The sequence below is a fragment of the Dipodomys spectabilis genome, unplaced genomic scaffold, assembly GCF_019054845.1.
Source record: "Dipodomys spectabilis isolate Male_0828 unplaced genomic scaffold, ASM1905484v1 ptg000054l, whole genome shotgun sequence".
NCBI classification, from domain to species: Eukaryota; Metazoa; Chordata; class Mammalia; order Rodentia; family Heteromyidae; genus Dipodomys; species Dipodomys spectabilis.
The window spans coordinates 23,686,507-23,714,021 of record NW_024870731.1 but is presented as its reverse complement, the minus strand read 5'-3'; the positions used below and the strand labels follow the sequence as shown (position 1 = coordinate 23,714,021).

The 27,515-nt window shown below is 39.5% G+C and overlaps 1 protein-coding gene and 1 non-coding gene across 4 annotated transcripts in view; one reads left to right on the top strand and one right to left on the bottom strand.

Moving 5' to 3' along the window:
* Window positions 1–27,515, bottom strand: part of Ptprg (protein tyrosine phosphatase receptor type G) — a 689,215-nt gene that overhangs the window by 400,442 nt on the left and 261,258 nt on the right. The window lies entirely within an intron of this gene.
* On the top strand, window positions 19,436–19,566 carry LOC122108276. Its single transcript, XR_006147515.1, has one exon. It is a non-coding gene; the product is annotated as a small nucleolar RNA SNORA33 (small nucleolar RNA).

Below are 27,515 nucleotides of genomic sequence, written 5' to 3'. Positions count from 1 at the left end.
CTTCAGATCTCAGGCTCCTGGGTAGCTAGGATTATAGGCATGAGGCACCAGAACTCAAGTGACTTCTCTTCTTCAGAAGATCACATGAAGTGGGGGACAGGACTTCCAACTACAGTGTGGGCATACACTTCCTGCTAGGGAACACAAAAACAACTTGCATCATCTCAATGCTTCGCATTCTCAGGCTCAGAACCAAATGTACAGAACCACTTGTACAGAAGCAGGGAGCTGGAGCTCACAAGAGAATTAGTAACTAACCCAAGACGACAGAACCAAAGAGCCACAGAGCCAAATACTAGAACCAATTCATTCTAACTCCAGAACCAAAACTCTGACTGCATTTCAAATACCTGCTACACTGGAGAGACTATGCTTTTGTGCAAAGGCATGCTACTTTTCCCAGTAAATAAGACTTATTTGGCTCAGTCCTGTGCAGAAAGGATATTTTGCAAAATGTTTTCCCTTGCTGTTGCCACAGTCTATCCACGGAGGATATGAGAAATGCTATGTTATCCTAGAAGCCGTCATTGCTGTACTGTTGAATAGACCAAGGGGGGATTTCAGCTGTCAAGAGCTTTGGCTCTGAAAGCTTCGGCTCAGAGCTAGGTTTCTGAAAGGCTGGATGAGAACACTCAGCTCCAAAATGCATATCCCTGGATCCTTGATGCTTATGGCCTTTAAAGTTAAACAGCCTTGCTGAGAAACAGCAAGAGAAAGAGAGGGAGCAATTTATCTCCTTCAAAAGTAGAGGCAAATGGGCAACATTGCATAGGAGCTACAAATCCAAAAGGCCTCTGTGATTTCCAGGCCCTCTCCCCAGACAACCAAAGACTCTATCCTACAATCAATAGACAAGAAAATGCAAGGTGAATTCTAACACACAAGGCAGGAGAGAATCAAATCCCCACATCAACAAAACTTTCTTCTTTTCATAAAATCACTATGAATTCTGCCAAATAATCTAAGCCAAGATCCAACAAGGCCCAGAAGACAAAATTCCCTTACTTAGAACAAAGTATGTGAAGAAGGCAGACTACATGGTTGTGCTTTGTAACTAACCAAAGGTAGTAAGAGAAAAGTAGAATATAGGAGGACCCTCAAAAATCTCAGCTATTCCCTCTTCAATCTAGATTATAAGAAAACTCCAAGCACAGAGACAGACATGCCAAAAACTGCTCGGTTTTTCAAGAAAATTCCCAGTCAGAATTTTTATGTATAAGTACCTGCTGATTCAGAATAGTGACATAAAAAAGAAAATTCCAAGTCACATTCATTAATTGAGCTCTTTGTAAATAACTGCATTTGTTTCAGAAACCGATTCCTAGCACGACTCCATTATTACTGTGGTGATTGCCTATGTTTTACCAAACACTTCAGCAGGACTTCATGATTTAAACACATACCACTTTCATACATTTTATGTAATCACTGATCATCCAAAGTGGAATGTAAAAATTATTTTTCCCATTTTGTAATAGAAAATTGAGCATAAGCAGAGTTTCTTATGTAAAGACCATATATACATACACATATATAAATATACACACATATCTGTGTATATATTACCTATATATATATATATACACATCTAAGTAAACATATATGCACATATATGAGTATGCATATACATATACCTACTGTATGGGTGTGTGTGTATATATATATATATATATATATATATACATACACATATGTATCTAACAAAAAATAAGGTTTTTTTAAAAAGTAGCTGCCATTTAACAAAGCAGTTTATGACTATTATGTATCTTGATCAATGTCACTCCTTGCAACATTGAAAATAAAGTTTATATAAAAGCATCTAGGTACACACTATTCATATTGAAACTGTATAAAGCAACATGGGGTTCTTCATATACTGTGACCTGAATATTTGCTTTTCATCCCCCCAAAAGTTCATTGAAACGTAACTCCTAATGTGAGTGGGTCAGTGGAAGAGAGGCTCCTCAGGTCCATAATAAAGGCAGAGGGAAGAGAGGAAGATGAGGAAGAAGAAAGCAAGAAGGAAGGAACAGGAAGAGGAAAAAGAAAGAAGTGGAAGAAGAGGAGGAAATGAGGATAGATCTCATCTATTCTCTGTGGTACTCTGCCCACTGGATGGCAGCCAGGACTTCTGAGAATAGCCTAATAACTTCGCAACAGTCACAAGGTAAACCTATCAGAGAAACTGGTGAGTTTATCTGAAACGTGTGCACCCACTTGCCACAAAGGCAAATTTTCATTCTGGATGTTAGCTTTTTGTTTTCTTTAAATACATGCAGCCAAGTAACTGTAACTTGATTTTCTTTCACAGAAAGATCTAACTGCTGCCAGACATAAGTGGCTTATGTAATCCTAGCTACTCGGGAGGCTGAGATCTGAGGATGGTGGCTCAAAGCCAGACAGACAGAAATGTCCCTGTGAGACTCGTATCTCCAATTAGCCAACCAAAACCAGAAGTGGCACTGTGGCTCAAGTGGTAGATTACTACCAGCCTTGAGCACAAAGAGGCTCAGGGACAGTGCCCAGGCCCTGTGTTCAAGCCCCACAACCAACAAGGAAAAAAAAAAAAAAAGAGGTCTAACCACAAGATGGTCTTTCACTGGGTACTTCTTGAAGAACACAGGTATTTGGACCCTAGGTCCAGATAGATACTAAATCCTAAATCAAACAGAGACTTCAGAGAAATAGAGAATCTCTGGAAAGACATCAGGGTGCAATTCCCCCTCTAAACTCAGTATTTTGCAGGTAGCAACATCATTGGGAGGTACAAAATGACTATAAAGCTATAATGAATGGGCCCACAACAGATTGCTCTAAGCTAAAGAGGACAGCAGGAAAGGCCTAGTGATGGTTCAGTAAAGCACTGTCCTAATCTAGCCTCCAAAGTGAGGAGAACACAGAGAACGTCAGATTCACTTTACCAAAAAACACCACAGAAGCCAGAGGATCCCCTAATTCTGATAACATATTTATTTTAAAGAAAACCTAAGCAAGTCATAAAATGAGACATGTGTGGTAAACTAAATGTGAAGTTATTTCACAGTTACAGAGACCCACACCTGAAGGAATTCAAAATAATCCACAAACTACAGAGTTTGGGCTTAGAAACATCCAATACCCGGAAAAATAGTATTTGACCTCAACCCTGCATGGTTTGCCTTCTCATGTTTACTCAAGGAACAACTATTCCTTTGCAAACAATTTTTGTTACAAATGGGCCTTGGAATAGTTCTAGAATCCAAATGTGTTCACTTTACCCAACAGAAAGTTTAACAGAAAAGAGAGTCTGGGCACAAGGAGATGAACAGGGAAAAGGCAGAAGGAGGCAGGAGAGAGCCAGCATGCAAAGGCCCAGGGTTGGACACAGGGAGCCCTTCCAGGGGCAGCAGGAAGATGCTTGGGAGAAAGCGGCAGGAAATAAAGACAATGAGATAAGCAGGGACTGGGTTCTACCAAACCTTTCTTATATCACTGATGGGTTTTGGAATTAATTCTGAGTCGATACTGAAAGGTCTGGAAGCAGAAACATATCATGAAAGATACCTTGTATTCTCTGATCTTGGGGGAGAAGGGCTTTTCTCCATGATCAGGAATAAGAGGATCCACTGCATAGACCCAGCCCATTGATGGGGATGAACAGAAAGAGCTAACATGGAAAAGGCTGAACTCAGAGGCTAGAACAAAATTGGGTCACAGGACAAGCACTCCAAAGAAAGGAGAGGTAGAGATCAGGTTCAGACTGAAGCTCAGAACTGTCAAGTTGGGAAAATCTGACCTAAAACCTGCTTCTACAATTTACCAAATGTGTCGCCATAGATACCACATTCCACTTCTGAGCCTCCAATATTGTGTGTGTGTGTGTGTGTGCGTGCGCACACGCATGTGCCAGGACACATGCACATGCAAATGTGTACCCATCCTGGATACTTACTTCTACCTCTCTGAGTCTCCAATTCTCTTCTCGCTCCTTCTCTTCCCCTTGTATGTGTGCATGTGTGTGTGTGTGCACACGCACACACACACGTCCACATGTGTGAATGCATACCAGTCCTGGAGTTTGATCTCAAGGCCTGGGTGCTATCCTTGAGATTTTTTGCTAAAAGCTAGTTTTCTACCACTTGAGCCACATATCCACTTCTGGCTTTTTGGCAGTTAATTAGAGTTAAGAATCTCATGGATTTTCCTGTCCAGGATCCTCATATCACAGCCTCTTGAGTAGGATTACAGGCATGAACCACACCAGAATCTGGCCCAATTGTTTCTTTTTACTAGCAAGGAGTTGGGTTGGGATGTAGCTCAGTGGCAAAGTGCTTGTCAAGCAAGTACAACGCTTTGAGTTCGATCCCCAATAACACACACACACACACACACACACACACACACACACACACACACACACACACACTCTTAATAGCAAGAGGTAAGTAATAAATTGATCAAATTGATCAAATGTAAAAATCTAGACATATGACTCATTGAAGCAATGAAGTACTAAAATTATTATTATTGTTATTATTATGGGATATAAATGAAAAGACCTTGGAAAGATTATCAATGTCAATTATATATGGACAGGTTCTTAACTAGTTACACAACTAACACCTACTTCCTTTGGCTTTCTGTATCTATCGATTATCCATTTAACCATTCTCCCTTCAGGAAACCAACTCAGCACAACAGCAATAGTGAATATGCCTCCATATGCAATTGCTTGTTGGCCATGGAGGGCTGCAGCTTCTGGGAAACAAAGAGTAGGAGGCCATGCCAGGCACCCAGAGGGGCATCCATAAATGCCTGCTGTCACTGAATCATAGCAGTAAGAAAACCCTGCTCAGCTCCAGACAGAATGTTCAGGACCAGTTGGCCATTTGCTACTGATCCATTTCCAATCCTGGGCATCTAATAAAGGACTCAGTCTGGCTGGAAAAGTTCTATTCTCCCTAGTGAGTAACAAACTTTGCAATGCCTATCAAACTCTCTTAATTTGAATTCTAGCTCTCCTGCACTCTCTTTTCTACCAAAAACCGAAGCTTCAGCCAGAATAAGAAAGAATCACTTTCAAAGAGGGACAATTCTGCACAATGTAGCTTATACAAAATAATAGCTATCTCACTACTCTCCCCAGCCCCTAGACAATTGTTCCAGAAAGGAAATGTGTCCCTTGGCCACAGGCCAACTTCTCACAGACCTACAAAGTAGGGACAGAAGTCTCCTACTTTCTATCCAACACCACCTTATTCTCCTCTGGTAGAAAGAAAAAGAAAATTGAAGAAAATGATCCAAGACATGAAATGTCTTCATTTTTACCCGGGTAAAAATGAGAAATACTTGCAGCGGGATGGAGGCAAAGGAAGTACAGATGTTTAATAGACAACATAAAACAAAAAAATTATATGTAGTTGTTATAAATGTGTCGAATCCAAAACTGATGGAGATATTGAGAAGTAACTAGATACCAAAGATCCTAATCTCACAACTTCATACTTAGTTAAATAGGCTATTCAGAGGTGGAGTCTAGGTGGAGGAAATGGATCATGAAGGGTATGGCTTTGATGAGTACCACTTGTCTCTAGTTTCTTTCTGTTTGCTTCTCAGCTTCCTGGCTGCCATGCTGTAAGCAGCTTTCTTCCACTAGGTCTTTCTCCCATGGTTTCTACCTCATCACAGGCATACACTCAAAGGAGTGGGATGACCATGGACTGAAACTTTGAAAACTGAGAGTCAAAATAAATCCTTCCTCTTTTAAGTTGATTATATCAAACTACTTTGTCATAATAATGTAAGTCATTAGCAGAGGTAGTTAAAACAGCTCTTCTAAAAAGTGGACAGATGAAAGTCAGCCCACCGGTAGATTCAGGAGGGGTAGTACCACATGGCTTACCACACAACAAGAAAGTAGGCACTGAGGAGACCCCTGCCTGGTTCAACCATGAAATTGCCCCCACACCAATCTCCTTCACAGAGTTACAATGACATCTGTAAAGGAACCAGGGCTAAATTCTGTGTCACCTTGACTATGTTTTGGAGACTTGAGATAGCCAACAGGTGACAGGAAGATAATGAGTTGTCAGTGCCTTTTGAACAACTGCTGAATCTCAGCATTTTCTAGACGAGTACAGATGCAGCACAGCAGAAAATATAGAGCAGGCCATGCCCCAGGCCTTCAGGGACTACTCTCGCTATTTGACCATCACATGAAATATGTGTTACCCTGGGGCAGTACACTCTGAGATCTGGCTCCAAAGGCAGAAGACACATGTGCAGAAAGGAAGGACATGGTAAATGACTAGGCTTGTGCAAAAGGAAGCAGCCTGCTGTCACCTGCCCTATCAATAAGGGGGATGACTAAATTATATTATGACAAGGTCCAAAACAGTATGAATATAGAGGACAGCATCCCTGACCCTATCTATTTTATATTAGGTTTAACGGAAGAGCTGGGTACAGACTACCCAGGTATTAATCTTAGGTATGAGGTTGAGAGTATATGAGTTCAAACCTTGACTACCCTACTCATGGGACACATACTTTGCATAGAGATCGGTAGTACCCACGTTGTATCACTAGAAAAATGGTGGTGGTGGTGGTAGTAGTAGTAATAGTAGTAGTAGTAATAGCTCTGGGACTTCTAGAGAATTAAGTGAGATGGTCAAATATTTAGCTAAGTGGTAATTCCAATTATTCTCACATCAGTATTGTTGTTATAGTTGTATTGGTGTCACATGTATGCAAGGAAGAGAGAGAATAATGTCTGATTTTGACAAATATTGACCCCAGAAAAGCCAAAGGCATTTCTCCTTGGCTATATACACAAAGCAACTCCCAGTATTCCTCAGGAAATAAGCACCATCATTACTACTAATCAGTAAAAATGACCCCCAATTTCCAGACACCTGAGGTAACCAATTGCTTGACCACTTAGCACTGGAGGGAGCAAACATAAAATGGTCTCAGAGTGGGTAAGCGAGTGAGGGAATGGCTGAATGTGCCCTGGGACTGTTACATGCCGCCATAGAGGGCTTTCAAGACGCTAAAATCCCATGACAGAGTTTTTGTCAAACCATTTAGATAGAAGACTGGAGAGGAGCATTGTGGGACAATCTAGTAAGAATGAGAAAATAGGTAGTACACATGACAGGGCAATGGATCCTGCAGTCTTCTCTGCCTTCCTCCTAATGCACTCCTAAATTTTGGTCTCCTCTCAATTTCCAAAGCACAGATGTTGAATTGAAAACCTTAAAATGCTTGGGTTATTTGAGTGTGCCGGGTGGCTGGTGAACCAGATTTAAAGATGGCAAAGGCAACCAGATAATTACAGTGACAAGGTGAAAAATTAAGAGCTGAAACAAATTCAGTTCACCATGCAAAACTGAACTTGATAGTTTATTAGAGAAAGATCACACTTGATCTTTCAAGCAAATGACTGTGGTTTCCTAATCCCCCAGGATTTGCCTTAATTCTCCCCCAGAATCTTTTAAGACGCTCCGTTTAGCCTGTGCTTGCTGGTGGACAGAATTAGAAAATTGGAAGAACTACATACTCCGCTATCTCAGGATGGGGTAGGGCCAGTATATACTAGTCCAACCTCTGCTACTATAGCTAAGTAGGAAGGCTGGGTCATTTGCAAGGAAAAATGGTTGGTTTAGCACACAGTTCTGAAGGCTGAAAGTCCAAGATTATGTGGCGCTATCTGTTCAGGTGCTCTGTGATACTCTCATGACGGAAGGTATCTTGGCAGGAGAATATGCAATGAGGAAAGATATAAAATGATCATACAGAATGCCAGACACCAGGTTATAACAGAAAGTAATAGCCTCTTATCTCATGAGAATTAACAGGGAGTAGAGTTGGGACACAAGAAATGTACTAAATCCTGAGGCCAGGGACCTCAACAATCAAATTACTTTTTAGTAAGCTCTAACAAAGGTTCTAGTACCTCAGCACTTGCATAATGAGAACCAAGCTTCCAAAACAGTAACCCTGGAGGGCCATACTCAAATAATAGCCAAACCACGGCAACCATCCACTTACTCTTCTATCACACCAAGATGGATACCTTTGGAGATGAATGCTCTAGGACAAAGTCTTAACATTTCTATCAACTATTAAGATCCCTTCCTTTCTTTGGGTGAGGAAAAATAAACTACAAGGTGAAATGACAGAGCAATGCCAGAACAGGTTCTCCTTACACAGCAGGAAGAATACCCCCTCCCCCCCCCGCCCCCCCCCCCCCCCCCCCCGGCGCATGTAGATTATATACTTATTTAGGAATGTGAAGTACAGAAGATTCAGACATGAAAATGACCTTCCAAGGACTATAACGAGGGACAGGATTTGAACCCATTACTGCAACCTTGAGTAACTTCTTCAATTGGTATTGCAAAGCATATTCTACGAAATTCCTAATGTTGAGGTTCATTCCAGATCATCTGCTCATCCTTACACATCACCTCTCCTTTAATGTAGGGGTAAATGGAAGGCTCAGCATATATGTCAGGCTGACCTTTCCTGAAACCTGATTTATCAATGTGTTTAGAATTCTAGGGTGGCTAGGGGAAAGAAAAAAATGAACTCACACAAAATTCAGAAAGAGGATCGGGGAACAAAAGCAAACCCTGTTTTAGGAACCCAGAGCCAGGCTGCCTGAGGAACGGCAGAGTCCCACAACAAGTAAAGATAACAGCCTTGCTGAGGAAGAATGCAGAGAAGGCAAAAGGAAGAAATGGAGGCATCCGCTGCCCATTACTCGTCCTTCTGGGTGAACAGGTGATGCTCTCTGGGAAGGCCAGTGGGAGAAGGCCAGGAATCAAGTCTACAGCACTGAGACTTGTAGCCTTAGACACATTCTAACTCATCTGCTCCCAGACTTAAAGCAATTATGTTTCCATTATATTCTTCCTCCTCGTGTGTCATTATAGAAATGTTCACGCATACTAACAAATTTGAAAGAATTTCACAGGAAAACACCTGCATTTACACCCCAAAGGTCTTCATTAACATTGTCACAGGCCACATTCACTTGTACCTTCCCTTACCTGCTCTGAGAACACTTACATTTTGCCCTCCAGTGCTAAAATGCTTAAGCAATGGCCTACCACTGGTGTCTGGAATTGGGGATAATTTTTGCTTATTAATTAGGATAATGCATTTCTCCCCAGAAATACTGGGGTGATAGTTCATGAAGGAAAGCATCGGATCAGATAGAGGGCTATTCTTGGTGATTTTATAGTATCAATCCACTGTCAACTCATTTCTCAAAGGAAAGGAAGTTGTCAGAGCATGGCCCAAACAACAGGCAGCCCAGTGATATCTAACAGGCTTCTGCAGTTGAATTCCATGAATTCAAGACAACCACAATGGTACAATCAACTTCCCATCAGGGGAAAAAAAAAAAGGCACCTGGTCTTAGATTTCATTCTCATGGATCTTATTAACTGCTAAGAAATACAGTTGGAGGAAGGAGAGGGTTCCTGGGAAATCAAATTGTTGCTTTACATTTGTGGCAATCATGGTGCCAAGACTTTATAAACACCATTCTCAGATTAATCAATTAAGATGGGACTTAATAATAATTGTGCTGACATCAGAGAGAAACTAAGGAAACAGGAGGGGGAAAAAATCCCAATGCAGACTTTTACAAGCAAGAACAAAGACCCAAACCACATAAGTGATAGGTGACTCGATCCTGCTGCTCTTTAAAGCAGACTAGTGATAATTTTTCTGGCTTTTAGCCAAGGGAGTCCAGGCCATTATTATAGCTGCCAATATCAAAGTTTCAAACCATTTCAGCACATTTATTACCTTAAGAGGGTGAAAGTATTTGCCCCATCTCCCTCTGTATGTGCCTTGGTTCTACCCCCATGGGTTTTTTTCATTTAATTTCACAGCTTGTACTGCGTCTCTGAAACAGTAATGCTCTCCTACCATCAGGACACATGGCAGAGAATTTAAGTAGCATAATAAAATCCATGGGTATCAGAAGTACCCACTGCCCTTCTATAGCAAGGACTGTGGTGGAATGCCCACCACTGGAGGAACACTGTGTAATGGAGTGGGTCAACACAGATTCTCCACTGCCCAACTTGGACTAATTAACACCACTCTGGGCCTCCCTATCAGGCTTGTGAAAACCACTGTGACTGATCTGGGCTCACCTGGAGCTGAAAATTACTTTGCCAATAGCAGAGAATAATACTTTGTGCATAAACAACAACAAAGGCAAGCCTCCTCAGTGGTCTGAGCTTCATCTTCTTTTATGTGGAACATTTCTCCAAGGCTTTGAAGACAAAGCACAGGATTCTACTAAAAGCCAACTATAGCTAACCAGAAAAGGGGAAGGTGGCATTTTCTCCTCTCCAGCTCTTGCTCCTATGGTGATTATCTTTCTTGTTTTCTGCCTCCCTACTCCTCCTTTGACAAAAGCTTAGAGGAGTAATGATTGGGATATTTCTTTGCTTTTCTTTGTTTCTTTGCTTTTTGTTTTCTTTCTTCCTTTCTTTCCTTCTTTCTTTCTTTCTTTCTTTCTTTCTGTCTGTCTGTCTGTCTCTTTTTTGTTTATGCATTTATTTATTTATTTATTTATTTACTTATTTTTGGTGCCATTTCTAGGGCTAGAACTCAGGGCCTGGGCACTGTCCCTGAGATTTTTCACTCAAGGTTGGCACTCTATCAGTTGAACCACAGCTCCACTTCTGACTTTTTGATGGGTATAGATTTGAGTTTCACAAACTCTCCTGCCCAGGCTGGCTTTGAACCAAGATCCTGAGATCTCAGCCTTCTGAGTAATTAGGATTACAGGTATGAGTCACCAGCATCTGGCTGTTTATATCTCTCTATCATAGTTTATACAACTGGAAATGAAAGTTTAATGGTCTGAAGAGTTTTATTATTGAAAAGCCAGTTACTTTCTATGACTTGAGGGTAAGCAGCGTATATTTGTCATCAACCAATGGGTTTCTACCGCAGAGAAAAAGTTATCCAGAAGTCTGAGATGCTGAAAGGACAGCGCAAACTACAGCAAGATGCAAGATGATAATTAAAAGACCGAAGATCCAGGGACAGGTCTTCCTTTCTACTCTAGGCCTTTTAACCAACCAGTACCAAAGCCAAGCTGGAGGCAGAACTTTTCACTCTGAAATGGACAGAGTTCTTCCTCTTCTACTTCAAGTAACACACTTAAGCAACCCCACATGATTTTAGAGTGATATACATACTAGAATCCCTCACTGCTTTTCAGCATTAATAAATGATAAAATCCATTAATGAACATAGACCATGTCGCAAGTCAAGAACAATAATTTATGAACGAGTAATTTACAACTATGTACTGAGCACCTACTATGTACCAAAGATGATTTTAAGTGCTAGAAAAAAAAGTATACAAGGGAGTATGTGCAGTGGTACAGAAAAATATAAGCATAGAAAAAGTTACTCATCATGCAGATCAAATGACATAGATAGCTGTGTATTTTATTACTTAAAATCAGTCTAAGAGAAAGGCAATTCTGGTAGTATCTCTCAAGAAACTTAGACTCAGGTCATTATTTTTACAACTGATCTATCATGCATTGATCATTCATTAGCCGTTTCTATAATTCTGTTTCCTTATTTAAAACTAAATAAATCAGTATTCTAGAACACAGGGGTTGACAAATGAAACAGTCAGGTAGAACCAACTAGGGCCTCAAACAATCAATCGCCCTTTGTGTCAACTTTTCTTGAGACTTCCATATTATTTTTTCTGAACAGAGATTTCCACAGATGAAGGCAGGAATGACTAAGGGACCCACTTATAATGGGAAGTTCAGACATGAGGTCACAGGGGCTCATTTTTCCCTCGTAACATTTTCTGATTCTAGATAAAGGGTAATTCAAATCAGACTTGAGTTTAAGTCTGACTTGATAAATAACACTGTGGCTTTAGCTACTTGATAACCCTCCTGAGGATATGAATTCCTCATTCTACAAAATCATTTTATGGACTAAAATGCTCCCTAAAGTATTTAACAATATTGAGCACATCATAGATATAAACCAAGTGTTCAGAAGTATGATCATGATACAAGATTTCAGGGTCTTTAGATGCTTAAATTAATTAATATGAATATGAATTTTAAATACCATGATTTTTTAAATGGATCCTAGCATTTCTTTTGAGAATTTCCTCAAGTTTAACCTTTTGGATTAGTGACCCTTCTAAACAAGTCAGAAGTATAGTTATGAAAATATTCTTCGAGGGGCTGGGAAGGTGGCTCAGTGGTAGAGCGCTTGCCTTGCATGCCTGAGGCCCTGGGTTCGATTCCTCAGCACCACATAAACAAAAAGAAAATAAAAGCTGGAAGTGGCACTGTGGCTCAAGTGGTAGGGCACTAGCCTTAAGCTGAAGAGCTGAGGGACAGCACCCAGGCCCAGAGTTCAGGCCCCACGACCGGACCCAAAAAAAAAAAAAGAAAAAGAAAAAGAAAACATTCTTTGAGAAACTTTTTGGTCAATCTTTTTAAATTCTTTTTGATATATCCTGCACATTTCAGATGATGAAAAAAAGGACAGCATTTATTTCCGAATTTATGAGTAGATAGTTTATTAAAAGGAGTCTGTAATGAGCTAGTGTATCATGCTAGATATAAGCACTGTGGTTTTAATCTTTAAATTTCAATTTATAGTCCTCTCCAAATATACATAAAGGCATCATAATTAAAAGTTTAAAAGATTTTCCTAGCAAAGGAAGCAGCAAAGCTGCCATTATTCTAATTCCCCTAAGCAGGAACTGAAAACCTGTTTTCTAGAAAAGCCATTTTTTATAATAGTGTGCTTCTTAATTAAAATACTAATAAATACTCATTCTCTTATTCAAACAAATACACATAGAATACCTAATAGCCTAAGAAAGTTCTTTTTTTCCCCTAACCAAAAACCAAAAGTGTACTGAACTGAAAAAATAATTGATACATGGGAAACCACTTGGTTTAATCCCATGATTATGTAACATTTCTGTTGTAAATATTATACTGGTTGCAGGCTTGTTTTTACAAACTAAATGGAAAATTGTGCTCATTTCTAAGCACACAATTGGCTATAAAAGAACTCTTATAGGCAATATCCTTTCAAGAGAAATAAGATCAATGAATTGGTAACATTATTCATAGAAGTGACTTAAAACACACTGGCTTGCAGAACAGTCTTCTCCATTAACTTTGTGAATTAGGCTTTGGGAAGAGTGTGCCACCTTTGCTGTAGCACAAATGTCTGTATTTCTGGCTTTCCTGCTCTGTCCTACCAGGAAGAAGAGCTGCCCACCATCTGCTTCACGGTAATGAGGGCTCATAATTTCTGCATCCTTTCTTGTGACCCATCTAGCATTTGAAGTGCAAATTTACCACAGAGTAATTTATCTTTCAGAAAGGTATGACACTATTGAAAGTAAGGTACGGTGTAACCAAGGAATTCTCAGTCAGGCCATTTTGCTCATGGGATTTTAGGCCAGCAATGTTTGGAGAAATTTCCAGTTGTCAAAGTTAAGAAAGTAAGGTAGTAGGGGGAGTTGTTATTTTCTTCCTTTGAGTAGAAGCCAGGAGGCCAGTAAATATTCTATAATGCCCACGTTGGACTTCTTGCAATGGAAACTTATCCAGCCCCACTGTCCACAGTGCTAAGATTGATATAGATCAGTTTAACTCATTCTACATCATTTCTTCTGAAGAAAAGTGAACATAGTTTTTGACTGCAAAAAAATCAATTACTTTCATAAACTCTACATTCAATAGCAATATACTGATAAACTTACATGAGTCTTCCCAAATTAGTGGAAAGACACCAACAATCATATCAATAAGCAAAGTAAGCAAAGTATAATCCAATCAGTTCCAAAAAGTAAAAGCACCAGACAAGCATTGTCACACCTAGTTACCCAGTAATCCTAGTAATCCTAGTAATACTAGTAACCCTAGTTACCCAGAAGGCTGAGATCTGAGGATTGTAATTTGAAGTCAGCCCTGGCAGAGAAGTCCTTGAGACTTGTGTTGTTAGAAGGAAGAAGGTCAGGTGAAAGAGGGCAGATAAATAAAGACAAAAAAGGTTCATAATTCAATGTGCAGGTGAACATGGAAACACATAAGTTGTGGAGATGCTGCAGTTGGGAGAGAAAGATGGGTGAGATGGAACTGATCAAGAAGCATTGTACTCAAAAAGTGACAAATTGAAACACACCTCTTCTTACAACTACTTAAAGATACTATTTTTTAAATTTTTAATGAAAGCAAGAGCTAAGCGCTGGTATTCACATCTGTAATCCTAGATATTCAGAAGGCTGAGATCCAAAGATCATGGTTTGAAGCCAGCCCAGGCAAGAAAGTCCATGAGACTCTTATCTCAAGTGTAGTCGAGGAGATGGGAGGTCAGGGATGGTAGGGGAAAAACAAAGGAGGAGGCAACAATGCTTGATAGGAAATGGACTCTCATTACCTTGCTCATGTAATTGTAACCCCTCTGTATGGTATTTTCACAATAAAAAACTTATTTTTTAAAAAAGAAAACATAAAAAAATATAACCACTGAAAAGCTGGAAGTAGAGCTGTGGCTCACGTAAGAGGCAGCTTTGACCAAAAAAAGCTCAGGGACAGAAGAGAACTAAAACTTAAAGCTAGGACACATGCGTATGTGCACACACCACACCACACACACACATACATACACACACATAAATAAAGGAAATAGGGGGAGGAGGAAGATAAAGAATGCATAACAATTATTTAGTCACAAAGTTTAATGAGACACAGATCCTCACCTGACTTTCTGAACATCACTAAGCTAACTCTTATAATCAGTGAAATCAAATAATTCTGTAGACATATTAAAAAATCATCACTATATGGGGATAGAGGCAACCCATGGCACTTAAATTGCCACTTTGACTTCTCTCCAGTCTCCTCCATTGGCCTATCCCACTCAATATATTTATTATTAATGAATCCGAATGTCAAATCTACTTCCACATAGTGTTACAGGTACCACTACCATTCAATGAATTTGCCAAGGGAGAAATTACGTATCTGGCATCCAGGATGGGATGTGAATTGAACAGAAGTGAATTCAAGTCATGCCGTGGCCACTGGAGGGCTGTATGAACTTAAACACGTCATTCCAACTCTCCAGATATACTTCATGTAAGTAAAGGAATATAACATACACTAAGATCTTAAAAGATCCTAACTTTAAATAAGATATTTCAGTGTGAGATTTCTGGAGTCATGAAGCATTGGTGCCTCAGCTGCGAAACTGGCAAATACCTACTGTATGAAGTTCTTTAGAGGAAGTAAAGCAAAAGCATTAGACACATGCAGAATCATGAGAGGAGGGACGACTCATGGATGAAGGGAAGTGACCAAACAAAAAAGGGGCCTTTGTCTTTAAAAATGAAGGAACAACATGCAGAGAAAATGCACAGGAATTAGACCTGAGCTTCATGAACCTGGAAGGCATGGAATGACACTGTCACAGAGCAGTGCTGTGTAGGGGACGTCAGGGAACTGATCTATCCTCTGTGGTTCAGTGCCCTCACATACAAAAGGGACCAAAGTCTACATATCCAGCCTTTAACCACAGAATTTCTCTACATTAATTACAGCACGATGGAGAAATTCATGGGTTACTCATACTTCAAAATATTACAGAGCTGTAGAATGAATGAGTAAAAGAGTTATTTAAAGTGACTTGGAGATGTGTTCATAAAATCCTTTTCAAAAAAGACTTACAAAGTGAAGGGTATACTGCAATTCCAATTCCATACTTACAAATAATCAGAATGATTAAAATCAGAAATTATTTCATGCATCAAATCAGAGATGATTTTAGGCACCCAATGAGAATAGTGTGGGGAACAAATGGTTGAGCAAGGTTGGGTAGGAAAGTGGAATGCCAAGAGTAAAAATGATACTATGAAGCCAGATGTGGACAAACGGTTCATGTCTGTAATCCTAAACACTCAGGAGGCTGAGATCTGAAGATCACAGTAAAAAGCCAGCCCCGGCAGAAAAATCCAGTTCGTTAGCTTGTTAATCTCCAATTAACTTGCAAAAAGCTAGGAGTGGTAGTGTGATAAAGTGGTATATTGCCAGCCTTGGTGAAAAAGCCAAGTGAGACTACAAAGTCCTGAGTTCAAGCCCCAGTATACCACCCCCCAAAACACACACTTGCATCTAAGACTTCATGTCAGGATTCCTCTGGCTTGTTCTTTCACTACAGATGAAAGGACATATATTTTATAATTTTTTAAATACCCTCAAAATTTCATGGTCTCTGAAAGTTGATATGAGGGATAGAGAAGAGCAGGAAATGGACAGTGACCACTTAATGGGTATGAGGTTTCCATCTGGGGATGTTTAGAACGTTCTGGAACTAAACTGTGGAACATTTGCATCACACTGTGACTGTACTGTCACTGATCCATGCACTTCAACATGGAATGTATATTGTGTGTATTTTGCAATTTAGATGCATTTTTTATCTTAATGTTCAACACAAACAGGAGAGCTAGAAACCATCAACGTTGACTAGCATTACTAATACCTAGGCCTGCAGATACTAAGACAATAAAGGAAGCAGGGAGGACAGAGGGGAAAGGAAAACTCAGCAGTGAGTAGACAAGGCAGAAAAGAATTATGTATGCAGCTAGGCGCCGATGACTCATGCCTATAATCCTAGCTACTCAGGAGGCTGAGAGCTGAGGATCGTGGTTCAAAGCCAGCCTGGGCTGCCATCTCCAATAAACCACTCAGAAAACCGGAAGTGGCGCTGTGGCTCAAGTGGTTGAGTGCTAGCCTTGAGCTGAAGAGCGAGGGACAGTGCCCAGGCCCAGAGTTCAGCCCCCATGGCCAACAACAACAAAAAAAAAGAATGATGTATGCTCAGAGGGACACAGAAGTATGTTTCAATGGGAGGTGAGGCAAAGCCAAAGCCAAACTCTAATGCTTCAAAACAAAGGACATCATTATTGTTGCACAGTACTGTAGGAGCTGCTAGGAAAATTAATCCATTCAGGAGAAGAGAGGCCAGAGATAAAGTAGAACCAGAGTCCACTTGTGAAAACTTCATATCCTATAACTTTTTAGGCTAGAAGTTGCAATTCCACAGCTTGGAGACCTTCAGGACCTATGTAGGAGGTTGCGCTCCAAACTGGCCAAGAAAGGTTTGCCCAATACAAGAAACACATAGAATCAAGTGCTGATGTCTCACACATGAAATCCTAGCTACTCGTGAGCCTGAGGATCACGGTTTGAGGCCAGCCTGGGCAGAAAAGTCCCCACGAGACTCTTACCTCAAATTAACCACTCAAAAACCGTGGCTCAAGTTGGTAGAGTGCTAACCTTGAACACAAAGAGGCTCCAGGACAGTGCCCAGGCCTTGAGTTCAAGCCCCACAACCAATTAAAAACACAAACAAAAAATGCATAGTAACTGTGGAACTTTCCCACAACAACAAAAAAAGGAAAAAATTAAATCCTGACCATCTCCTAAAGAGACGTCATGCCATTCTAAATCCTGTTGCTCCAACTTTAGTGGAAAAAAAAGACATAATCCAGAAATGGTTATTCACTCACCAAGAATAAGTAATTCAAAATTATATGAAATGGAAAAAAATAGTCAATTCAGAAACATCACGTCCAAATATACCTACAGCTTTATATCTGGAATACAAATGATCTGCCTGTACCATAGCATCAGTATTTCCTTCTACATTATTTCACATTAGCCCATCTGGTAGAAACCTTCATATAAGACCACTCAAAGGGCTTCTGTTTCAGGAAAGAAGCACTTTGTTTGTACTTTATCTAGTCCAATCTACTTCCATAGGTCTTGCTAATTTGCAAAACTGCAAGCAGGTATACAATCAAGAAACCTAGACTTTAAAGGGGAAAAAAAAGAATCACAGTGCTTTGAAATAGCATAAAGACTTTATGGGGAAGAAGGAAATAGATCAAATAGCTACAATGGAATCTTTTTTTAAAAAAAAAATTATTGTCAAGGTGATGTACAGAGGGGTTACAGTTACACGAGGTAAGTAGAGTACATTTCTCCCACTTCCCTCAAACCCCCCCCACACAGTTATACAGATAATTTCCAACATACTGTCTTGTGAGTATTGCTGTTACATTTGTTTGACCTTTGTCCTTTGTCTCACCATTTTGTTCTCTCTTCTCCAAATCAGATAAACATATATACAATACCCAGGGTACCAAAATAAAAAACAGTGACAATAGGGGATAAACCATAGGGAAAAAATACACAAAAGAAAAAAGAAATCACATAGTACATTAAAAACAACAACAAAGAAAAACCTCTTGCTTCCCTGTCTTGGAATCTTAATTGTTTATTTGTTTGTTTGAGCAATGAAACCCAGGGCCTCATACATATTAAACATCTGTTCTACCACAGAACCACATCCTCAGGCTACTCTATTCCCTTCCTAGCCTCCCCTCCCCTCCCCTGAATTCTTTATGTACCTTCCAAAAATAACTTCTCATCACAGGCTGACCAAAGCAGACCAATTTTACAAATGAGAACATTGAGGCTTACAGTAAATTCAAAAATGAAAAGCTGCCCGGGCCTGGACGTACAAGAAAGCAAGCACAGAAAGACAAACACTGTGTTATCTCATGTATGTGTGGAAGCTAAAAGGTTGATCTGAAAGCAGTAGAGATTGCAATAGAGATTACTAAGGCCTGGAAAGGGTGTCCAGAAGATAAGGATGGACAGAAGACTTACAATGTAGTACAAGTACTGGGTAGCAATGGGAGGAAAAAGTTTGAAGTTCCTGTATGGTCAACAAAAATATAAAAAAATCTTGCACAGGGAATGTGGCTTAGTGGTAGAGTGCTTGCCTAGCATGCATGAAGCCCTAGGTTTGATTCCTCAGTACCACATACACAGAAAAAGCTGGAAGTGGTGCTGTACCTCAAGTGGTAGAGTGCTAGTCTTGGGCAAAAACAGCTCAGCGACAGTACCCAGGCCCTGAGTTTAAGCCCCAGGACTAGCAAAACAAATAAAAACAAAAACAATTATCTTTTTCTGACAAAAGCAGACTATACTGTCTTCAAACAATGTAATAAGAAGACTATTAACACAGATATGACTAGTGTTAGACTCCCTAAAAATTAATTCCAAAACATTGAGAAACAGTTTCCCTACACTAGAAGTCTTAGTCCAATATATTCTTCATGTATTTTTTGCAAACAAATGACCTCAAAAGTTTAATGGTTTGAAATTATTTATGCTAATTACATCACAACACAGATTTTTAATCATCAACAAAGCATCTCATCAAACATTAGGAAAAAAAATTATACAGCAACAATTCCAAAGGACAATGCAACCTGAAATCTTCTTGTTAACAAAGCTTTCTAATTTGTACTTTCAAATTAGGCCATTAAAAGCAAAAGTGAAAGCCAGCCAGCAAGTCTGCTTACCTAAACGTGTATAGGCAGAGATTTAGATAAAGCTGGCAATAATTATGCCATGATACAAGCCTTAAGGACAAGCAAAGTCATTAAGTCCCCTGAGAATGGCTACAACAAATTTAAATACTGGGAAGCATTTTCAAAAGTCATTACTACTATTAATAATGCTAAGAACTTAAATGAAACTTCAAAATTTCAACAAACTGCATGTAACCTTTTTTGAAGGAAAAAACAAAAACAAAAAACCCTCTCATAGCACTATCCATACCAAAACTCTAAACTAGGGAATCTCTAATCTCAATAGCTATATGTAAGAACATACTGAGAATGATGGTACACACCTTTAATCCCAGCCATTTTAGAAGAATCTTTTCTACTTCTGCCTTTTCAATAGCTGGGAGGAAGGGAGGAATTGGTTTTCTATCGCTTCAGTATTTTCCTTTCTTGATGGACCATTGATTCAAACAGAGGACGTGCTCTTCCCTAGAGCAGGCCCACTGTACAATGTTTAAAAAAAAACAAACAAACATTAAACATAGTGACAAAACCTTTGAGTTAAATTCATCCCCAAATGTAATCCCCTCTCAGCTGGGATTTCAGCTTTCCCAAAGATTTTTTTACCAGCTTCTCTTGTCCTTCTCCAATAAAATCCACCCTCACTTGAAACTCAGTGGCACTCTCTGACACAGCACCAGTTCATTTTGTATTATTTGAGGACCCTGTCTTAGTGTTAGGTGTTCAATAGCCAGGATACTTTGCTATTCCTCAGCAGGACAAAAAAAGCAATAGCTAATGCTTTGAAAAATAAAAATCACACCTAACCTATTATTTATATCTGAAATAGAAATGATCTCTCTCCACTGTAGCATCAGCATTCACTTCTACACATTTCACATTCTTCACATCTCACATGATCTGTGTTATATAGGAGCTAAGAAATCCCCGTGCAGTTGCCCACGGAGCAGCCTCAGAAAGATATAACATGGGGATATAAAACCAAGACCCACCTTTTACGGCATCCCATGGCACAAAAAAAAAAGTCATGTTTTGAAAAAAAAAAATCCCTTAAGATTAGCTGAAAGATGGTGCTCTCATTCTTGCTATATTTATTCAAAGTTTTAAATATGGCTTTCATAAACAATGGTGTATATTACACACTCAGGCTGCTGAGATGTCTGAAAAAGTAGCACTGTGAATGTCAATAACAAATAAATAATATTATCAACCAGGAAGGAAAAGTAGATAGAGCACTAAGGATAGCCACACTAAGAAAATCCTTCCAGCAGTTTAAAACATGAAGAAAATCCATAAAAATTAATGGAGGCAACATATATAAATCATAAATGTGCCAAAGCTCACTTTAAAAGTATATTATCTATCCAGACACACATTCACCTAACTATATTTAGTTTCTACAGTTTTGAAAGAAAGACCCAATGACAATAAATATTTCCCCAGGGGACACACTCAGACTCACATTGAGCACACAAGCAAACCAGTAATATACAAACAAACCCAGCAATAGCTTTTATTGGAGAAGAAGTAGAAAGCCCTGGGATTAAGGAACCAGTGGGAAAATGAGATCTCTCTGAAACATTGCAATTTTTTTTTAAACTAGGAAAATGTGACGGTTAAAATAATGGTTAGTGTGTGATGGTAACCATAAATACAAACTAATAGTGAAAATAGAATAACCTTTAAATATCTCAATTCTACTTCAGTCAGCTGAACTATCAACACATTTAAGAAACATACCTAAAGGAACCTAAAGGAAAAGGAGTTCTAAAAGTGGGTTCTACAGGTACGAGTGGAGGCCTAGCTAGCTTAAATATCTCAATCCTTCTAAGTCTGTCCTGGCTGTTACTCTAGATATTGAAGGATTGAACCCCCCCCACACACACCCCTCGCGCACACACACACACACACACACACACACAGTATTATTTCAGGTGCCTATAGATGTCACACAAAACCCAAGGTACATGTGGACATGCATGTTTGCTGTGCAGGCAAGGCAATCTATCTAAGCCTGGCTGGAAACATTCCATTATGGGCCCAACTGAAAGCTGTCCACCTCCCCAGACCTAATGGCTTTTCTGTTAACGCCTACCTCCTTGCTCAGACGCCATAAAAGCCCAACTCCAACCTCACCTCCTTGTATAACCTCCATTCTCATGGGAAGGTTTGTTGGTCCTAGCCTATTCCTTTTCCCTTCTCCTCCATTTTCCTAACAGGTAGAGTTTTGGTTACTTCAGTGTAGCAAAACAGAAAAGTTCACCATCTATGAGTAGCTGCCTGGTGACTACAAAGTGGGCTTGCCTTCATACACTCTCTTCTACTTCATTAAGCTCATTGCATGCTCTCCAATAATATAAGTCAGAACCTGGGCTGCAAAGCCCTAGCAATCAGGTTCCCATCACTTACACTGCAAAACCTTGTTTTCTTTCCAATCTATTTTCCCCAGAAAGCTTTCAAAGCCTCTGAATCATAGAACATTCCTTTTCCATAACTCCACATATACTTGCACTGCATTTCCAGTTTATAAAATAAAACCCTCTAAAATTATTCATGAGATTTCCCAGGCTGCAGGTTCCCATAAGCTGTTCAGGTAAAAAAAAAAAAAAAAAAGCATAAAACAAACCATCTACTATTATGCTGCTCCAAAAGCACTAATTGTGGCCATGGGTTTATAAAGAATGTTATCTATTTCCATCCTGAACAAATTTAGGAGAAACTGTGGTTTCCTGTTCCAGGGTGTTGTCCAAAAAGGACTCCACAAAAGTCTGCAAAAATAATCCTTGGCGTTTTGTTTCAAGAGGAATACTTGGAGGGTTTCCCACTGAGAAAGGAAATGAGCTTGTCCCAACTGTAAAGGGACCAGTGTGTTCCAAAGACTGTGAGAACGACACAATTCTGATGTAAACAATGTCTAATGAACTTACTATTGCACAAGTATTGGGGTGCATCGATATGCTGTGGTATGAGGGGAGTTCCATTCTGTTCTTAATCCTCAGGACCTGATGGAAGACTAACCTACACCTCAGTTTTCTTGCCTACAAACTGTGATTTACTGAATCATGGATATCTTTGAAAGACTTAGTGTAAGGATTACAATGCATGTATTTGCCTCATACAATACTGGTATTTTTGACTGACGTGCGTACATATATGCTTGAGCATCACTGAAGTTTCAGATTCATTAGAAAGCAGTCCAACATGAAGTGTGATGAGCTATTTAGAAAGAACCACATCTTTATGGCCCATGTTCATATGTGAAAGGATAGTTTAATCCAATGGCTCAATGGATAAAAATAGTCTCAAAGAAAAGTTCTACCAGGGAGAGGGGGAAAAAATACATTTTCAAGATCATGAGTTGCTATGAAAGTTATATTAAGGTACTCTAAAGTGTAACCCTACTTTTGAAAAAACATCCTTAACTTGAAGAAGTAACCACTTCTGACATTTGCCAGCAGAGGCATTTCAAGGACAAGAGGAAGGAGTCATCAGGAGGTCAGGTATACAAACTTCTCTTTCTCCACCAGACAGAGGGCCACAGACAGCCAGTGTTGAAACTGGGAGCTAATCCCATAAAAGATGGCAGAAAGACAACTTCAGTTCCACTAGAAGTCCCAAGGACCTTTATCCCCATAGACAGACACAAATCCCAACTAAGGAAGGAAAGGGTATTACAAAAGACAGGTTTCAACCTCCATTCTCTGCCAAGAAGGAGCCTTTTCACTGATAGGTCCTATTCAGGAGCCACTCCAGGACAGGCTCTCTGGCATCAGTGCTGTAGCCAAAGGCAAGGGTGCAAGAGATTTTTACAACATGTCCTGGGTTGAAACCAGGACTGCGTCTGCAACCCCCCCACACCCCTGAGTAGTCCTCAACCCAGAGGAACCAACCTTTCATCTGCCTATTTACAGCTCCTGGATTCTTTGCAAACACTTCTATAGAGTGAGGAAGAAGACAAGGGGGGAGGGAGAAAAAGGAAAAAGCAGAGCTGGATGCAAAGGGAAGAGCTATATATAGAAAGCAATTATGTAAGAGTGGGAGAGTGGGAGAAGGAGGAAGCTTCTAGCCCAGGAGAAAAGGCCATCTCCGCTGGCTCTCGGAGCTCCTCCCGAACAGCATGTCCCTGGGAAGATTTAGTAGCCACAATGACCAGCACAGATTTGAGGCTGAGATTTTTTTATTATCTTTCTTAAATCATGTAGGCTTTGCAATGGGTAGCAGAACAAAGAATCTACTTCATACAATTCATTCAAACTTTTCCTATTTTTTTTTCTCCTTAAGCTTCAGCTTCTGGGGGTTATAAACACCATGGAATCCCTGGGAAGACAAATGTAATGCTTGTCTTGCAGGAAGGTGTGTCCCCTCCCCCACACCACCCGCCTACTGAGCGTTTAATATACAACAGTGAGGCAAGTGTTAAGGTGTGAAGAAGAGCATAATAAAGTAACATGAGCTGGATGGATACGTGAAACAACAGGAAATTTCCACTGCAGACAAGGAGGCACTTAAGATTTTACTTTACGTCACTTGAACTTGATTAGGCACAGGTTTTCTTTCACTGGGCTGCTCTGCCATGTGCTCGTTGTCTACTAGGCACTATATAGCAACTTCCAAGGTTAGGAATGACTGGAACTCTGATGTTTCTCAGGTAGGAATGACTGGAACTCTCACGTTTCTCAGGTTGACGCTCAAGTTCAGAGACAAGCAACCATTCAAGGTTAAAGAGCCACCCGCTAGAATAGCAGGTGAATACACTCATAGTATTCAAGGTACCTATGTGTAACTGGAACTAGGTAATTTGAGAGGCTGGCCAAGCCTGGGAAAGATGGGAGGAGAATGATGAAAGGGAGTGACACTGATCGAGATGCATTGTACTCATAACACTGATAGGTTTTATTGATACTCCTTTGTACGATAATTTAATAAATAAATATCACCCATCTCAAAAACAGAGCTTCTCTCTGAGAGGCTCAGAATCAGAAGGCAACTCCAACTAAAACTTTTTTAAAAAATCAAAAATCTCCAAAGCCTAGCTAGCAGCTCCTACTTCAGCTATGTCCTTGGAGACTTCACTGTGACACCGAACTGTCTTAAGGCATACAAGTCACATGGAAAAGCATATTCTCTAGCTGCTTCTCACAGGACTATAATTCATCACTCAGGTATTAATTGCTATTGTAGGATTAATTACTTGCTATTGTAGCATTGAGTCTTAACAATGTGACAATAATTATCCCTTTAATATTACCTGTATAAGGAATAAAATATAGCAATTCAAATTTTCCGAGCATTTCTCTGTGGTTACACATGGAAGTGAGTGCCTCATACAGACTCTGAGTTCTCATATCTATTACTATTTGTGTTCATCACATTTCATTGCTTTGCTAAAACACCTGAGAGAATTAACAAAAAAAAATAGTGGGAAGGTTCACTTTTGCCTCTTGATTTCACTGTTTAGATCATCAGTGACAGAAGAAACATGTACCAAAGGAAGTTGGTCACCTCAAGGAGAAGAGGAAACAAAAAGACAGAAAAGAACAAGGACCAGGGACAGTTATATTCCTCAAGAATATAACCTATGCCCCCCCCAGTAGGACATAACTCCTAGTTTCCAACACAATCCAATATCACAATCAAATTAAGAGTTTATCGATGGATTAATTTATTGATTAGGTTAATACCAATGGGAATAAAGCCTTGAATATATGGAGTATTGGGGACAATTTATAGCCACAACCTAATAAAACTATGATCTCTACTCAACAGTTGAGCTAACGGAGGCTATTTGACTCATTCCAGAGCATAAGAAAGGTCCATCAAACCTAGCATTCAAATATATATGGACTGAGCCCAACTCTTTCTCCCAGAAAGCCACTTGGTCCCTTACCTTCATACAATGTATTTTTTTTTTTTTTATGCAGGAAAATCCATCATTTATTTGGAAAACATTTATATTTTATACAGGATGCACAAATTTTTAGGTGAAACAATAGAAAATGTAATTACAGCTAGCCTACAACTAACATAGTTGCATTATGATTCATACAACGTATTATGGTATACAATTGTGTTCTTATAAACTTACTGGGAAATACTATATTTCAATGATATGAGATACTTCGAAGACTCCGTGAAGATCTGCCTTAAGAAAAGTCCATACCATGTAACAGACATTTTCTTTTCTAATCTTCCATAATATATTGTCTTATACTAAATGTGTTCTTAAATGAAAGTTGTGACAAGAGAGATTTAGCTCCATACATGGCTTTACATGAAAGTTTAAGGAAGAAGCAAACAAGTCTTAAATGACATCATGGGCTCTCAAAGGGAAAATTAAAACATCATCTCAAGTCTCTATATAATGTGATCAGTAGATAGCTTCCTAGTGGAGACATCTGTTTCTGCCTAAAGCAACAGCCTCTGCTGTTTCTGTCAGGAAGCCACCTCATACTTTGGGCATACTCACTTTGAAGTTATTTGTCCTCAGCTGTTGCCTAAAACTCTGTTAAATTTCAACTTGGTAGCCAAGATGAGCCAAACTCATACCTATAATCCTCGACACCTGGGAAACTCAGAACCAGAGGACCATAGCTCAAAGCCAGTCTGAGCAGAAAATTCAATGAGACTCTATTTCTAATTAACTAGGTTGGAAGTATGGCTCAAAGGGTAGTGCACCTGCCATGGCTATAAACCAAGAAAGCTGAGAGTTGAGGCTCCTGAATTCAAGCCCAAGTACCAACAAAAGAAAATGAAAAAAGAGAGGAAGAAAGAGAGGAAAGGAAGAAGGAAGGGAGGAAAATTTTAACATGAATAACTATTAGCTGTTCTTTCATATAATCCCAGAGTTTCAAAAGTCTTGTCAGGTGAACAGTTCATTCAGAGTTCCTTCTAGGTGACTTTTAAATCAATAAAACTTAGGGGTGGGATGTGGGGACACCTGAAGGCTAGGAAAGTGTCTCTACAGACATTCTTAATAAGGTACGAGAAGAAGTGTGACAAAATTAAAACACACAGAATGACAAAAGGAAGAAGTTAATTTCCCATCACTTATAGACAACTAGAAAAGAAATGGTTGCTGAAATCCTGTGCTCTAAGCACTGACACTGGACACGATCTTGGCTTAGAATATGTAATAAAAAACTTTTTAACCATTCCAATTGTTGCAGGTAAGTATTCCCTAATTATCCTCACTTTATATCCTTTTAACATTACATGTTGAAATGGTTCTAGAAACTAGAGTTGTCAGGTATAGTAAATAAAACATACAGATTGGCCCAGTTATATCTGAATTTCTAATAAAGAACAGTGTTTAGTATAAGTACTAAAGTGAATGCTTCAATATAAAAGAATTGTCACTTATCTGAAGTTAAAATATAGCTGTGTGTTCTGTATTTTATCTGGCAAGGCCAACATATCAGCTAGCAGTGTTAAGCTGCAAAACAAATATGTGAAACATAAGTTTTTGTGCCAAATCTCAAACCAGGGAAAACTTCAAGCAAGTTACCAAGCACAAATCCTCCATGTTATGTGTTCAAATATGGAACAAGAAAACCCAGATCAACAAACACTTCCATGATGGCTGATACGATTAGCGGCCCAACAAAATCGTGCAATACCTCAACCCTGAGAGTTCACACAGAAATAAAAGGTTTAACTGGAGTTTTCATTATAGGATTGCGCCGTTTCTAGTGTGATTTGATAAATACACTTATAAGGACAAATGCAGTGCTGAACAGGTGACAAGACAGAGAAAGCTGCATTTGAGCATGCTAGCATGCCGAATACCACATCTAATCAAAAAGAGCCCACATTAGCAACCTGCTGAATATTCAGCAAGCCTCCGTGCACCAATCACACGGCTGCAGTAGTAGTAATAATAATAGTAATAACAATAATAATAATTTTTAAAAAGTTTTAAAAAATTTTCTAGAATGAATGTTATCCAACTGAAAGGTGGTAGATTCATCACAACACACGCACAGTAATATACAAACACATAGGTGCTCTCTCTCACTAGCCTAGTGAGCAGCAATCCTTGGCTCAATTCTCC